Source organism: Oryzias latipes, chromosome 15, assembly GCF_002234675.1.
Source record: "Oryzias latipes chromosome 15, ASM223467v1".
NCBI classification, from domain to species: domain Eukaryota; kingdom Metazoa; phylum Chordata; class Actinopteri; order Beloniformes; family Adrianichthyidae; genus Oryzias; species Oryzias latipes.
The window spans coordinates 29,677,343-29,691,493 of record NC_019873.2 but is presented as its reverse complement, the minus strand read 5'-3'; the positions used below and the strand labels follow the sequence as shown (position 1 = coordinate 29,691,493).

General features: G+C 45.5%; 1 long non-coding RNA gene across 1 annotated transcript; it reads right to left on the bottom strand.

The window, feature by feature from the left end:
• Positions 1–12,266: 12,266 nt before the first annotated feature.
• LOC105355839 lies at positions 12,267–13,757 on the bottom strand. Its single transcript, XR_910167.3, has 3 exons — positions 13,134–13,757; positions 12,929–13,002; positions 12,267–12,842 (listed from the first exon to the last, which is right to left on the bottom strand). It is a non-coding gene; the product is annotated as an uncharacterized LOC105355839 (long non-coding RNA).
• Positions 13,758–14,151: the final 394 nt, after the last annotated feature.

The window sequence follows — 14,151 nt, the reverse complement described above, 5'->3', positions numbered from 1 at the left end:
AGGCCGGGGCTGGCGCCCTCCTTCACACCCGCCATGACCCCGGAGGAGGAGGAGGAGGAGGAGGAGGAGGAGGAGGAGGACCGCCTCAGATGCCGTTTTCCAGCCGGCGATCTGATGGCAACCAGGGGCATCCGTGAGTTGTTACCCACAGGATCACACGGGACTGTTGCTCAGTATTTCCATAAACATTTGGAACATGAAAAGCAGGGGATTGAACACGGACTAGTGACAAACAAAAGGCTTGAGGCTGCTTCCCCAACGAGTTCAATCCACAGAAAAATGTGGCTTTTGGACGTCAGGCATCACTGGAGGTATGAGTGGACGTTTGGTGGGACCTGCATCAGGAAAACAAAGAATTTCCCGCTGAGATTTCTACCATCGTTCAGAAAAGCAAGCAGAGATTTGGGTTTGGTGCAATGAAAAAAAAACATCCCACTTTAAGAGAAGCAGATTGTTCCTCCTTTAACGGCCAGGATTAAAAGTGTTTGGGAGCAGATAACGTTCAGCAATCATTTTCAAATTCTTCTGAATTACTCCTCACGTACCAGAAAGAAGATAGGACTAACGTGAACAAGCACACTCCTTTTTATACCGACCGATATCCTCTGTGGAACAGAATCGGTGACTTTCTAAAGAAGAAGCCAGAGGTCAGACAGTGCAGCTGCTTGAAAATGTCAGAGGCTCTGCTAGGAGCCTTTATCAGCCCGACGGTCCAAAATCTTCCATCCCTGCTGCTCCTTTGTGATCTCAAGGTTCAACCCAGTCTGTGTTTATGAAGGCAGAAGAGAGGTGGTAGAAATGTTCCTTCAGTGGTGGTAAATATCTGTTCTTGCCTCTATTGCCCCCCTCTTGACTAAACCGAAGTGGTGTTTATGGAACTCCCAGCTGGATCGGTTATCAGAGACAATGACCAAAACTAAAGTCCCTTTCAAAACTTTAATGAAGAACTCATATTCTTGGATTACATTTTGATGGAGGAGTTTCTGGACTTTGCTAAACTTCACAGCTGCAGGAGAAAAGAGAACTGTAACTCTAAACTTGACAGCCTGAACTCAGTTTCAGATCTTTTCTGAGGCTGTTTCAGACCAAAGCTTGTCAACGAAACCACAGGACTAAAGATCTCTTCAATCATTAATGAATTATGAGGGCGGGGCAAAGCATAGGATAGTTCATTCAAGCTTTAACTTTTCCTTTTTCTTTGGTCCGGTGCTGCAAGGCGATTGCTGAGGAAAAGACGACTAAGGTTTGCTGTGTTTGTGACATATTGTCGGGAAAACAGCATGAGGAGCAATGTGAACCTGTGAAGAGCAGTGTTAATGAGTCTGCATTCATCCGAGCACATGTCAACGAGTTGCTGCGCCTCACTGTTGCTCCACATTCGTCAACGGCTCTCTGTGTACCGGCTACAGTGGCCGTTTTGGTCCAGTCCCTCCACGAGCACGGAGCCTATTCAGACTGAGGAATCTCAGAGCAAACCGGAGTTCAGAACCGAGACCGCCTTGAAAGATGGGTCCGTGAGCGGGTCCTGGACCAGAACCAGGGTCCACCTGGGCACACTCTGACCGAAAATTTGTTCCGGATGGTGGAAACAAACTTTAAGCAAACCAAATGTGTCTAGTCTGAATGCACCCTAAGGAAAAAAAGTTCTGATCTGCAGAACATACAAAGCGTGTCTTTGGACACCGGCCCGGTTTTACACAATCAGTGTAGAAACATTAGAGATATAAACAATCTTGCTCTCAAAAACTAAATCCTTTTACCTTCAGGATCGGACATGTTTTCTCACAGCCAGACTGAGAACTCAAATGCTTCAGGAATCTGATTTAGAACAACTTTTAGAAAAAGTATTTAAGAGAAAATATTTAATTTCTTCATTTGCAACTTAGAAAGTTTTGTTTGCAATGTGGTGGCATAAATATCACTTCATAAAACAAAACAATTTAAAATCTACTCAGGATTCATGAGCATGTCTTACTGCGTGAAACACGACTCAATGAGGACCTCAGTCCCAGAACAGACACATGCAGAAACCAGTTTGAAACCATCCACAGTCTCACGTTTTGCTGTGGTTTGCTGTGCTTAGTCTGTCGTACGTTGAATAAATATGATGTTAATTTAGCCCATTTGTCTGGAGATTTTAAAGACATAATCTCGTGTTATTCGGAAAGAAGGCGTAGAGGATTTTTATCCTCCACTGGTCATCAGCTGTGGAGTTATTTCTTGGCCTGATTCTTTTTGTAAAAAAGAGCCTGTTGTGTGTACAGTTTGTAGAATTAATCCTCAAAAGCAAAACCTTTGTGAAGCAGAACAGCAGCATCACTTCATCATCTCAGAGTAAATTCAAGAAAATGAGGAAAAATATGCTTCAACGCAGAAAAACAAACAAGATTTGGAAGTTGATGGCGCTGCCAGAAATGTCCAAATGTAAAAAATACATTTAGTCAAAACTTAGTCAGAAAACTCTTTACAGATAAAAATTAACTGCTCTACATTGTTTCAGTAAAATGCAGCAAAAACGAACAAAACAAATAAGTAGCCTTAGAAAAATTCAAAACTAATTCAGGACAGGTAACTAAAAGCTTGTCTGAATAAAAATGTGTTACAAAAGATTAACACAAACTGCACAGTTTTAACAATATGCCTTTGTAGCTACGACTGCAACCCTAGACTCCTTTTTCGTTTTCAACCAAAGTTAGTTTTCAACCTTAAAAACCAAAAGAGTGACAGAGAACATCTGGAAACAGGCCGTACTCAAGATGTACCTCAATAAACACACATCACTGCCTCATACAAGACCAAACGCTGCACAGACTGCAACATTCTAGGGCGAAAATGAATCATCTCTCCAGGTGAAAAATGTGGGTTACAACGAGAAACTCTACGGCACCTTTTGTGTCCCAAACTGCCCTTCTGGACCAACATTTTCACGTATTGAAAATCCAAATTTCCCCAGCTCTCATTGTATTTGATGTCTCTCCTCAGCCCAAAGACCTGGGACATGCAGAAGAATAGTTCATTTCATACGGACGGATCATTGCAAAGATCCTCCCTGTTTCAAAATGTGGACAACAGAACTTACAAATACTCTTCAACTTGAGAAGATAAGATATAAACTTTGATGAATTTTGTCTACCGTTTATATCTTGGAGACGTTTAATCTGTGCAGTTAAGTTGCAAAGGTTTCGGATGGGTAAAAGGCTTATTTGTTTAGTGTTTGCATATTATTGTGTTGCAGGAAAAAAAGATAAGGAAGCATACATACTCTGTTGAATCTGTATGAATAAATCAATGAATGCTTTGAATAAAAATATTTGAAGCATACAAACCAAAAGAGTGAAACAGAAGAAAGAGGAAGTCAGAATGGGATCAGCATCTGCGACCTTCATGAAGATGAAACGGGGCAACAGTTGCAGACGTTAGTTTGGTTGTGATGCCATCTGAGCGAGCAGAGAAGCTGTGAGGTCTGCCGTCACATCAGATCCTCCAGCCGTCATGATGGCTTCCTATCGTTTGATGAACTGGGGACGATGAGGAGACCTGAGCTATGTAAACTCACTGTTGCGGGTCATTGTGTAACATCTCCTCACCCCCGATCTGCAGGGAACAGATGCTGGATAAGGCCGCCGTCTGCAGGTGAGTCACTGATAACGCCATTTCCTGCTGAGAACGAGGGCAGGTAGGGGGGCGGGTCTTTACCACCCCGTCATTCATTCAGCGGCAGGAGCAAATCTTCAAGGATGTTCTGTAGAAAAGTTTTTGTTCTTGTGGCTGCGATGAACAACAAGAAGACGTCTGCAGCTTTGAACATTCAGATGTTTGTGTTATCAGCAAACAATAAATTCAGTTTTTATCATGTTACAAATGTCAGGAGTGAAGCACTGACTCCTGTGGAACACCATGAACAACTTTTTTCAGGTGAAGGTGGTCGTCGACGGTGATCAGGGTGCAGCTGAAGCAGCAAACAGCTGCAAAGCTCATTCACAAATCAAATCAGTCTAAATCCACGTCTGCATTCAAGTTCATGCGGCTGATAACAATGAAACAATGTTTTATTTCCAGGAAAAAGAAAAGCATTAAATGAATGAACTGTAAAATGTAAAATCAGATGGGAGAAATTATTAATGATATGCAAAGACAAACAGCAGGATTGGAAGCAGCCTGTGTAGGCAAACATAACCCAGTCACATTTGAAAAGCCAATGAAAACGTGGAGAAATGAGGCATGAATGCTTTTCTGTGCCACCTAATATCAGATTATGTAAGAAATGCTTTCAGAGTTTCAGGCGCTGAGTCGAGCCAAGTCATGTCAAGGCCCAAACTTTCCTGCCAGCCTGTCACCATGTGTTTGTGATTGATAACCGCTGCGCGTCTGTGACCCGGAGGAGCAAGAAATACAAGAAATCTGATGTTGACAGAAAAACCGGCTCAGAAGGAGAAACAGGGTCTCTGAAGGATGAGTTTTAATGAAAGAAATAAGAGGTGCAGAGAAATATAATTACAGGCTGTCATCTTAGGTCGTGTCGCTCCCAACTGGATCTTAAAAAGGTTTTTTACAGAAAGAAAGGATCCGATAAAAACAAAGAGGAGGAAATCTCTAACAAACACGTGTTGGTTCTGTTTTGAGTTCAACAGATAACTGTCTGGGAAATCAGAAACAAGCGACGAGGGCGTTGGAGGGCAGGTTGTCAGCTGTCAGCTACAAATGTTGAAAATCTGCATCTCTACTCTGTGTTGGCAGACAGAGAACCGGTCTGGGCGTCCCAATGGGTGACACTGCAGGACACAGGTCTCTCAGGGTTCAGGACAAGCTTGTCCTTCAGTCATCTCAGCTCTGATGTTGTCTGACGTTCAGGTTTCAGGCGAGCTCTCTGCTGTGCTGCACATCTGTGCACCTCTGCTTCTGTATGGAGGGATTTTTGTGCCATTATACCAAGTTTTGAGTTTAAAACATTACAGAGTTTGAGTGTTGAAAAATGATTGTGCAAACAATAATTTCTCTGGAGTGAACATTCTTCTGATTGCGGTGAGTTTTGGGACACTTGGAACACCGGCACAGAAATCCCTCCTCATGCAGCTCAACCTGTGTCTGTTCTGAACTATGACACATCTTCATGCCTGCATGGGAGTTTCCTTGTTGGCTGCTGTGTCGGAGCGTTTTGCTCGATTGCACCTGAAAGGCACAACAATTAAGAGTTTTTCAGCTGCGAACATCGACCTGATGTTTGTCTGTGAGGGAAAAGTTTCTGCTTCTGGGACAGATTGGTCTTCATGCTCCTTTTGGAGGGCGGTGGAGAAACCTCCAGGGAGGGTGAACCGACCCAGGTAGCTCTCACATCTGAAGAGGTCTAATGGGAAAGCAAACACGGTGATTACCGAGGCCTCTTTACAAGGAGGAGCCTGCAGAGAGGGCCGAGCGGCGAGGGCCCGCACAAGCATCTGTGTGTTTGCATGCTCATGCGGTGGAAGCAGACTGAATCTCTGCAGCTGCATTGTTTGCACATGTGGTTTCAAAATCCCAGGCAATTCACTGTTCAATAAGGTCAACTCATTTAGTTTTGCTTGAAGAACGGCACCAAAACAGACTAAAAACTAATCAAGACGTTTGTTCTGGGAAAAAAACCTTCATTCAAGTCAACTCACAGTCTCAGGAACTCTAAAAACTGAAAAACTTTATTAAAAATCTTCCTCAAAAGTTTCCCGCAGATCAGTAAATGAAGATGCTCTGGCCTTATCTCAGGGTCTTCCCTGGGGCCCCCCACCCAGTGGGACATGCCCGGAACACCTCCCCAGGCAGGAGCCACATGGTGGCTCCGGACGAGATGCCCGAGCCACCTCAACTGGTTCCTCTCAATGTGGAGGAGCAGTGGTTCTACTCCGAGCTCTCTGGGGGGGGACAGAGCTTCTCCCCCATCTCTAAAGGAGCACCCAACCGCCCAGAGGAAGCTCATTTCAGTCACACCCAGACCTCATGGCCCATGGGTGAGTATTGGAACAAAGATCGACTGGTAAACTGAGAGCTTTGCTTTTTGGCTCAGCTCTCTCTTCACCCCAATGGGCCGGTACAGCGACCACATAACGACGGACGCCGCTCCAAACCGCCTGTCTATCTCACGCTCCGACCTTCCCTAACTCGTGAACAAGACCCCAAGGTATTAAAACTCCTCCATATGGGGCAGGGACACTGCCTCCACAACCTCCCTGACTTCCTGCATCCACAGCTCCGACAGGCACCAGAGACGATAGATGTGGAAAACATGGTCCACTGGGACTCAGGGTCCCATTGGAGTCCTCCATTGGGGCACTTTTCAGGACCCCTTCAACAGACACTGAGAAGGCCGGTTGAAGGCAAACACCAGCCCGCGTTCTCTCACCACGAGCAGCTCCAGGATGGTAGAGAGGCCACCCCCTCTCGTGGGACTGAGCTTCAGAGCCCAAACAACACTAATGATCATAAACAGCTGGTTAATTCCTTCAAACCTGCTGCAGGACCAGAAAAGAAAAGTTCTCAGTTTGACTTTCTTTCACATGATCAGACAGAAAAACCAGAGCCAGGTGACCGGACAGCTGCTCACAGCTTCAGAGATCCACTCACATGCAGGAGAAAGCTGCTGCACCCAAAGCAAAGCCTCACAGGTCCGCCTCAGATCCACCAACCCCGGCCGTGCAGGCTCCAGCATGCAGAGCATGCAGGCCTAAACACAACTGCACTCTGCTTAATTCAACACAAACACAAGTGAAGGTCAAAAGATGAAATGCATAGAAAATATTGCAGGGGGCTGTCACTTGATTTCTTTCTTTCTGTGATCGTGGAGTTTGAATTCAGACGTTACCAGAACAAAAGAGAACGACGCTGCAGCAAGAACAGAACCTGCCCAAACGTTAGCTCAAGATACTTTTCTACGATGCTCCTTGGCATAACACAATTAAAACGTTTGACTGCATACGTGAGATGATGAACAGCGTGACGGTTCTCTGCTGTTGATGAGAGTCGCCCCGTTTCTTCTTTGTGGAGTGATTTGCAGTCTGCTGCTCCGGGACCGGCTCTGCAGAGCACAGAGGGGCTTTCTCTGCAGCACACGGCCCTCTTCACTCCGTGTTGACTTAGTAAATTACTTGGGATGTCAGGGCTCAACCACAGCTTATGGGGGGGGCAGCGGGGAAAAGCAGAGGGGCTGTGAGAAAAGGGGGGGCTGTTAAGAAGAGTCTAAAGACAAAAGCAGTACATGAGATTTATTCTGACACATCCAGAGCAGGTTTTTAAAATTCTCTGACATTTCAAATGTGATTTTTAGGACATTTAGGGAGAAAAGATGTTGAAACTTGAAGTTGGTAGAAAAAATGTCAGGCTTTAGACGCAAATGACTGATCCCGATTCACCTGAACGTCTCCTGCAGCAGATCCAGGTGGGCGTGGGGGGTTGGAGTTCTGCAGGGCACACGGCTGCAAGGTTTGCCTGCTGGATGTGTCTGTTTCTGCGGTCAGGTGAGCCGTCTGAACACCTGTAGCTCCTCTGTTTGCTCCTGCTTGCTTTGACACCTCCTGCACACATCTGTCATCCTCGCCATCAACCTTATCTACCCCCTAAACCCCCCCAGCCGCTCTTCTCCTATTTACCCAGCTTTTTGAAGCCTTTTGCAGAGTTTGATTGTACAGGAACCTCAGGGGACTTTCTGTTGTTATTACTTTGCCAAATCCTTCTGGTAAAATGTGATCAAATGGTAAACTCCAACCCCCCCCCCCCCTTCTCTTTCATGTGTCCACAGGTGGAGCCTTTGATGGAGGCGGCGGTATGCTGGGGGTGATATGCGGAGGTCATGTGTGATTTGAGATGGAGGTGTCAGCGCCGCAACCTCCATCCATCCATCCATCCATCCATCCATCCATCCATTCATCCATCCATCCATCATCCATCCATCCATCATCCATCCATCCATCCATCATCCATCCATCCATGCATCCATCCATCCATCCATCCAACCATCCATCCATTCATCCATCCATCCATTCATCCATCCATCCATCCATCCATCCATCCATCCATCCATCCAACCATCCATCCATTCATCCATCCATTCATCCATCCATCCATCCATCCATCCATCCATCCATCCATCCATCCATCATCCATCCATCCATCCATCATCCATCCATCCATGCATCCATCCATCCATCCATCCAACCATCCATCCATTCATCCATCCATCCATTCATCCATCCATCCATCCATCCATCCATCCATTCATCCATCCATCCATCCATCCATCCATCCATCCATCCATCCATCCATCATCCATCCATCCATCCATCCATCCATCCATCCATCATCCATCCATCCATCCATCCATCCATCCATCCATCCATCCATCCATCATCCATCCTTCCATCCATCCATCCATCCATCCATCCATCCATCCATCCATCCATCCATCCATCCATCCATCCATCCATCCATCCATCCATCCATCCATCCATAACAACCTTCAAACTTAAAGGTGCATAAGCGCCTCTGGACATCCACGTAGCCCTGGGTTTCTCTGATACTGGAGAGGAGGGGGGCAGCCACAGGTGCCCCTTTCAGGGGGTATTTCAGCAGGGATTACAGTGGCTGACTGCGTTACAACAATGGAACCACAAGGCCTTCAAGATTTGTAGCTTTGCTGGATTTGGCAGATCTAACAAATCAATAAATCACCTTATTCAATGTCGAGAGAATGAGGTGAAAAGATGAAAGCCACTTGAGAACATGTGCAGGAACAGAAGGAGGAACTTCATGGTTAGGATTCCTGTGACAGTAAAGGACAAATCTTCATTTGACCTTTGTCGGATTTAACACCGGATGAGAAACGTTATACCAATGAACTGCTGATGGATGGTTGTTACAGAATGCTCTTGAGATTCCCAACAGTACTGCCAGATCTCTGGTTTTCTCAGGCTTGTTTGTAAGTCGTGGATTTGTAATCAATCAGAACATCTTTGTTCTGTGTGTGAACAGAACGGTGTGAGGGACAGGTCGGTCCTGAGCTTGTGTGAGTGCCAGAGTTTAGCAGGGAGGGAGAGTTCAAAGCCTCACCTGGTGGTCCGCAAACACAGACGATCCGCCCAAAACAGCCGAGATGGTGGTGGGACACGCCCGCTTTGTCAACACCACCTTTCTCATGCTGTGGCTCTGAAAATCCATGTGACTGCAGATTTAAAACAGGTTGGATCTAAAAAATATCAATCTTTTACAAACAGAATGTAAAACATGGGAAGAAAGCCTAAATCTGTGAACAAAATAAAAGCTGGACTGTGAAAAGACGGAGACGTTCCAATCCCTGGTTTACGCCCCAGGAGGCAGAAACATGCTAACACATGAAGTTGTGCATCAACAAAGATTCAAATATGACAAGTTACAAGCAACGTTTGGAGGGACTTTCCCAGAAGTCCTCAAATGATCACGAGCCTCCCGTCATTTTACCGGACTGAGGAACATTTGAGATGTTTAACACAGTAGAAAGATTTCTTCTTTTTGATTTTCTGAGTCAGAAAATGAAAAAAGTGAGACACTTTGAAATGTGTGGAAATAAAAAAAACAGATTTGTGACAAAAAGTAAAATATGAGGTTTTGGCTGCAAGAAGGGCTTGAAGTATAAGTAAAGCTTTTGTGATGGTTTCAGCTCTACTTCCTGTCTCGAGCTTTTATTTTGACCCCAGGACTTCCTGTCGCACCAGGTTTAGTTCTGACCTCCCATCACCTGCATGGCCATCACTTGTGAGTTTCCTGTTTCAGCAGCTCGTCTGTAATCTGTCAGATTGGCTGCTTTGCATCGATTCAATTCAATTCAATTTTATTTGTATAGCCCAAAATCACAACAACAGTCGTCTCAATGGGCTTCGAAGTAAAACATGAAATCAAAAGGATCACGAATACAAAGAGTTCAATAGGAAAATACTAATATGAACTAAACAAACTGACTAAGCTATACTGGCATCCCTGCCCTTAGACCCCCCTTCTCTGTAAGGAAAAACTCCCAAAAAAACGGATTCCGGAAAAAACGAAGAAACCTCAGGGGTGTCCACATGAAGGAGGGATCCTCCCCCAGGACGGACAGGCGATTTACCAGAACTCTTAGAGAAGAATTAACTTATCTAAATCTACAACTACATATATAAAAGTCCAGCAGACGAGCTTCATCCAGCCGTGGTTATCGGGACAGTCAAAGGCGCGAGTCGAGCCGGAGACAGGAACCACATCCAGGTGTAGGAGCAGGAGCAGAGACGAGGTAAACGGTCAGGTACAGAGCAGAGACGAGCCAGAGATGAGCCAGAGGCAGGATCCACAGCCAGGTGTAGGAGCAGGAGCAAAGGCGAGGTAAACGGTCAGGAACTGGAGCATGGATGAGCCAACTGGAGTCTGGAAGCACTCCCACTCCCCAGGAGGGGAGAGGAAAAGAGGGACAATACATGAATCACTGCACCAAACAGAGGCATGGAGAACTAAATGATGAATTATGATCAAGAATAGAGGAGAGGAAGGGTAGAAGTAAAAAAGGAAAGAGGACAGAACCCCAGAGCACCATAGTTACCCCAGCTTCAACTTCTAGCAGCCTTTTAAAAGAAATAGTTATTATTAAGTTTAATTTAAACACATTAACATTAAGTTAAATAATCTCTAAATACTAATTAGTCTGATGCTAAGCCTGTCCAAAGAGGAATGTTTTCAGTCTAGCTTTGAATGTAGAAACTGAGTCGGCCTCTTTTCCATGAGCTGGGAGTTTATTCCATAAGACAGGGGCTTGGTGGCTAAACGCTCTACCTCCAACCGTACTTTTACTAATTCTAGGAACCACAAGCAGTCCTGCATTTTGCGAGCGAGGTGTTCTCATTGGATGGTAAGGGACTATGAGGTCCTTAATATAGGACGGGGCCATTCCATGTAAGGCCTTATAGGTTAACAGGAGGATCTTGAACTGGATTCTGGAATCAACTGGGATCCAATGGAGTGAAACTAACACAGGAGTGATGTGATCTCTTCTGCTAGTTCCAGCTAACAATCTAGCTGCTGCGTTCTGAACAAGCTGGAGACTTCTTAAGGAACTCTTAGGACACGCTGCTAACAAGGAGTTACAGTAATCCAGCCTCCACGTAACAAATGCATGGATGAGTTTTTCAGCATCACTCTTAGAAAGTAGATTTCTGATCTTAGCAATATTCCACAGGTGAAAAAAGGCAGTTCTGCACGCCTGAGATATGTGAGCCTTAAATGATAAATCCTGGTCAAGTAAAACCCCAAGGTTTCTAACTGTGGAATTGGAGGCTATACTTATACCATCCAGGGAGACTATCTGAGCAGACAGAGCATCTCTGAGGTTTTTAGGACCAAGTATAATGACCTCAGTTTTTTCTGGGTTCAAGAGGAGGTAATTAATTGTCATCCAGGTCTTGATGTCACTGATGCAGGCGTTCAGTTTCTCTATCTGGTCATTCTGGTCAGGCTTCATGGATAAATACAACATCGATGCTCCAGCTCTGGTTTTCTCTGCCTGCCTTTATGCACCAAACGTGACCCGTCCACGGGATCTTCCTGTCTGCCTCAGGATCAGCTTCTGCCTCTCCCTTTTGGATTCCGGATCTCTGGATTTGAACGAGGACGAGGTTTTGGGAAGAGATTTCCTCACCTGCCCCTGCAGTGGACACTCCACACCAGTGGATTCTGCACAGCATTTCCCTCCTTTCCTTGTCATTTACCTGCGTATTCCTAAAGGACCATGTTAAGTGTTTTCCGGAAGCCCATCCACTCTTCCTGCATAAAGTTCCTCAATAAACCTGTATTTACAGTGAGTCAGAGTATTTGTTGTTTAACTGCTATCCTCTGTTTCTTTGGAGAAGCTCGGTTCACCCTCACAGCTTTGCTGTTCTTTCAGTGAGAATCACACGAGATTCTCTGGAGTTTCTTGGTGTTTTTTCCGTCATGTGGCCAATCATTTCTTTTTCTTTAAATGTCTTTTTATCGGATCGTAAAGTTCCGATTTGAAGTAAAATTCCAGTTGACATCATGACAGTAAAGACCAGAAACCTGCAGCTGTAAATTCTACCAGATTAACATAAATTTCTTGTCTTTATTTCTTTAGCTCTTCATCTCAGAAAGAGCTAAAGATCTAAAGGTAATGATAACATTGATTGGGACCTTACCTGCTTGAGCACCAAGCCCCCAGGTGGTTTGCTTGTGAACTGACCGGCCCCCTCATACTCCTGTCAATCAACAGGAGGTCAAAGCGCTGTTACTTACTGTTAAAAACAATTTTTAATACCTCAAATATCAGAAACAGACTGAAATGGAGCCAGTTGATCACCGGGAACTGGATAAATAACCTCTGCACAAACGCAGGAGATCAGCTGGAAGAAGATGTCGTATTATTTCCAAAACAGTCCAGCTAGAGGAGCAGAAGTGTGCAAAATATGGCTTTGGTGATCATTTAAAGAGAGAAAAACAGCAAACCTTAATAAAAAATCAACTAATGAGAAAAATGAACCCCAGATGTGTCAATGACTGACACATCTGGCACAAATCAACAGAGAAAATGAAGTGAACGATACCAACAAAAAGGCAAGAATTTAACTAAACCAAACGACAAAGTTTAATTTAGCAGAAACAGGAAGAAGATCTTCCACCACCAGCGTGGGGACGGGAGAATAATACATGTGACTGTAACGTCATTTGGGCTTTAGTGAAGGCAGAGTCATATTTCAAATTGATACAATCAATAAAACCTGTTGTGTGATTGTTTTGTTGATAGATGTTGTTTTTTTGTCGCTTTAGGATTTCCTGCTCCTCCTGTTCGTCTTTGTCCTGTACATTTTCTCCTGGAAGAGAGGAAGCACAAGGTCTGCAACATTCCTCAGGAGCATCCACCTGGATGCCAGCGTGACCCTGCTCCGTGACCTCTGACCTTTCAGAGAGTGGATCCCGCCACCTGAGCTCTGCGTCTTGTCCTGGTGTTTGCCAGATGTTCGAGCTGACTACCTGCTTTTCAAAACAGGGCAGACATGACAGGGCAGGTCACCGCAGAGAGCAAAACAAAGAGTCCGATTTCACAGACCCTCTATCAATCAAACATCTTAGACGCACAATCGCACACGGAGACGCAGACTCACACAGGAATCCCAGCGGCTTCAAAGCGAGATGTGCCAGGGATTTTCCTGCTGCTGAACAAGGGCTTGTTGTAGATCAGCAGCGGTGCTTTTTGTCCTTTGTTGCTGCCTGAGCAAATCCTGAGGATGTGGCGGGAACGGCTGTCTATTTACAGATACTGCAATAATGATGTGATCCTGCAGAAAATTAATCCCTTCTTTTGCAGTTTTGCAAAGTAATGTTTAACTCTGCAGCAAGTGTGGGCAAGATCCGCCGCAGTCCCTAACATTATTGATGGCGAGACAAACGCACTCGCTGAAGGCGGCCATGTTTGCTGTGGATGAGGCGGGAGAACAGCGGAGAAGCTGATCCACTTTTCCACCTTCACGGAGAAAAAAAGAACCTTTCGTCTTCTTCATCCATTGTTTGTGTGAGCTGCAGGATAAGGAGGAATGCAGCCTCCATATGGAAATGTGGTCTCCTCCTCTCCACCTCCTCCACCTTTATCCCCTCACCCACCCTCACCCTCCTGGGCTCAGCCTTGCACCTGTCTGGCGCAGGCAGCTGTGGGTGGGTGGGTCTTGGCTGTCGGAGCAGCATTCCTGAGGAGAAGTCACCCTGTTAATCCCTAAAGTTTGGGTCCAACAGACCCCCCGGCCCCCCTTTGCATCCCCTCCTCTGCATCCAGGAACCCCCACTGCCTCCGTCTGACGGTCTCCGTCCTGGTCCGGTTTGACTGGGATGCTGTGGTATCAAAGGTGGGGTCCTCACATGTTCCCTCACACTCCAGCATCCAGAACCTTCTAATCCCCTGAAGTATGTGGGAATCAGAGTTAGCTGCAGAACAAAAGAGCAGAGAAAACCGTTTGACTCCTCAAGTTGAGAGCAACAATTCAGACGTTTGTGGTAAAGTGTTTGTGTTCATGCCTGTTTACTCCCAGAAAACAGAGCTGGGACTTTCTCCCCACTAATTACCTACATGACACACACACACGCACACACAAACCCACGCCCACACAAACACACACACACACACACAGA